Raw genomic sequence first — 3014 nt, forward strand, 5'->3', positions numbered from 1 at the left:
ATTGTACAGGAGAACAATGTACATGTAAGTAGATGTACACTACCATCACAATTTTCAGTTATAGTTGTTAATTTATTTTCAGGCAAGACAAAAGATCAGTGAACTATGCTGCTCAATGCTTTTACAATAGAAAGTACAAGAACTTTTGGACTCTGAATATTGTTTTTACAAAGTTTCTGTGTGCCAACTTTGAGGTACTTTATAATTGAGATTTAAAATGCTCTTATGTATAATTTTTTATTTCAACATGCTCAAAACAGATCTGATTTTCAAGTTCAAGGCTCTTACTATCGATTTGTTTTTAATTCTGACTCACTCTCTCTGGACCTAACCTGCTTTAAAGATTCACATGAGTTCTCAGGATGGATGATATCACCAAATGATGAAGAAATTCCAGATACTGTTAGTTACAATGTAAACTTGTGATGAAACTATTGTTTATTGCTTTTAGATATCACTGGAAAAAATTGACACTGCTGAATTAAATGAAGGGAGTGCTAAGGTTCTAAAAAAAGCATTTCCCTCAATCAGTTTGAATGTTTACATTTTTGATGAAACAGCTGCTGCTGATGAAATAAATGAATCATTTAAAATTGGAGGAACAAACTTAAGCATTAATATTAAGCAACACAAAGAACAGCCTTGATTTAAAAAACATTATAATTACATATACATGTACACATACATGTACATGTAACTGTATGAATTGTGTGATACAACTGGTAGCTGATTACATGTAGTTATTAATTGTTATTTTAATTATTGATAAACTATTTTAGCAATAGAGCTTACATGTACAAATATAGGAAGGAATACGTGCTAAGATATCAATTACTACTATATTTACAACAGTGGTATTTAAAGTGGCTTTTTCTATATAACTTTTACACTACATGCACCCTACATGTGTAGGTTTGTGAGTACCTACACATTATGTGCATTTGGGCAATATCAGTTCCTGTAATACATACAGTACATGTGTATACCTTTATCTTTCATTGTGTTAGTAGTCTCTCCATTTCCTTTATCTGAACTATCCTGCAGAGACTAAAGAATAAGCTTCATTCACTTAAAATACTTAATGTATACAGTATTTACACGTACACTTATATTAAATTGTACACATACATGTGTACATACACTAGTGCTATGGGTATCAATAAACTTACTGCCTTCTCAGAGTCTGGTTGTTCTTGTTCCCTTGCTAGTTGTAATGGGGTCAGTCCTAGTGTTGATACTTGTGGGTCCATCCCACAATACAATAACTTTAGTATTAGCCATGTACGAGCAGCATCATCTTTACCATGATCTAAACATACCTACAATATGTACAAAATGTAAAAAAGGGTCTGTTTAGCTGGATTGTATAGCATATGATACATGTACACATATGGTATACATATACGTAGACTACGTACTCATACATGTACATGTATGATAGAATGTATCACCATCAATACACAGACAGTAGTGAATACTAGTACAGAAGAGTATTCAACTTTATAATTACATGTACATGTTACTGGACAACAACTTTTGCCGTTATCACAAGTTTTCTATAGTTGCAAAATATTCATTAATAGACACGTAGATGTAAAAGCTAAATTACAAAAAGTATTATTAGCGCAACAATAATTGGCAAAAAGCACTTGGCTATGGCAATAAGATTAAGTTACAGAAACACAGTTTTTGTTTTAATATACTATTACTAATAGGATATATTGTACATGTACATGCATGTGTCACTAATCTACACAGTACCTGGTAGTTATGGTCACATAGTTTATCAACTGGTAGTCCTTCAATGAGGAATGACTTGGAACACTTTTTGAAATCACTCAACCACTTCTATAATAGAAAGAAACCCAATAAATAATGATTCACAGAAAGAGAATGAAAAAGAAAAAAAGGGAGAAAAGGCTCAAAGTAGAGGATGTTCTTTACTTCTTCAGTCTTAGCATATTTGTGAAGATATGACGTGTGACAAAGGAATGTCTGCTGGTAAGGATCAGTCTCATGTTTACGAAACTGAATTGGATTACGTGATGGAACACTAAAAATATCACAAACAATAATTTATTATAGTCTTCATTTTTTGTGCATTATTCAACCAATACTTAATATACATTACATTTTCTTACTTTGATGAGTGTGATTTTGTTCTTTGTGTGTTCGAGTCACTGGTTGATGAGGCAAAGGTGCCATCAGGTCTCAATGATATACTAACTGGAGTCTATCAGTGATTAATACAATGAAAAATAAAATAAGTAAAATAAATAAAGTATTGATCAAGAATAAATAGTATCACAGTTCTCATCTACATTTGAACATGTACCAATGTCATATATATGCCACGTGTACATGTACTATCACATGCAGCCTAGTGTATAAAATACACATGTATAGCATTCGTGCAGTTGCAACACATGAAGAGTCTATGTGTCTTGCTGTGTATACATGTATGTACATGTACATGTATAATTATATGTACACAATAATAATTATTATTAGTAGTGGCTCACAGCTCTGTCAGTGATGTGACTAGCATCAGACATATTCTGTATAACTAGCTTTGAATCTTTCACACATGATATTAATATATCCTCAGACAACCAAAGGAAATCTAATTAAAAAACATTAAACAATTAATAGCAAGCACACGCCCACACACAAGAAATTAACTACATGTACAAGCATCTAGATGTACATGTAACATGCATATACATGCTACATGTATTTCATGCCATGATAATGAAACTTTAATGTGGCTTTTGATCCATGTAGTACATGTAGAATTTACATGTATAGCTCATGTATCATGTATAAACCTTACCAGTGACTACATCAGTGTGCTCAGTAAAAGTAGCAAACTGAATGAATGGTCTCCTAACGTCCCAAACAGCCACTGTACTGTCCAACAAATGAGAACAACTACAAACAATACAAATAATAATGAAATTTACTGTGATAGACTATCGCCCTTCAAATACATGTACACTTTCAGGTTTTCTCAT

At 32.2% G+C, this 3014-nt stretch overlaps 2 long non-coding RNA genes across 2 annotated transcripts; one reads left to right on the forward strand and one right to left on the reverse strand.

Moving 5' to 3' along the window:
- The first annotated feature begins 252 nt into the window (after positions 1 to 252).
- On the forward strand, positions 253 to 648 carry LOC109582972 (uncharacterized). Its single transcript, XR_002185303.1, has 2 exons — positions 253 to 402; positions 452 to 648. It is a non-coding gene; the product is annotated as an uncharacterized LOC109582972 (long non-coding RNA).
- Positions 649 to 1964: 1316 nt separating this feature from the next.
- On the reverse strand, positions 1965 to 2927 carry LOC109582971 (uncharacterized). The gene is made up of 4 exons (XR_002185302.1): positions 2834 to 2927; positions 2523 to 2623; positions 2142 to 2233; positions 1965 to 2053 (listed from the first exon to the last, which is right to left on the reverse strand). It is a non-coding gene; the product is annotated as an uncharacterized LOC109582971 (long non-coding RNA).
- Positions 2928 to 3014: the final 87 nt, after the last annotated feature.

The sequence above is a fragment of the Amphimedon queenslandica genome, unplaced genomic scaffold (genome assembly GCF_000090795.2).
Source record: "Amphimedon queenslandica unplaced genomic scaffold, v1.1 AMPQUscaffold_13341, whole genome shotgun sequence".
Taxonomy (NCBI): Eukaryota; Metazoa; Porifera; class Demospongiae; order Haplosclerida; family Niphatidae; genus Amphimedon; species Amphimedon queenslandica.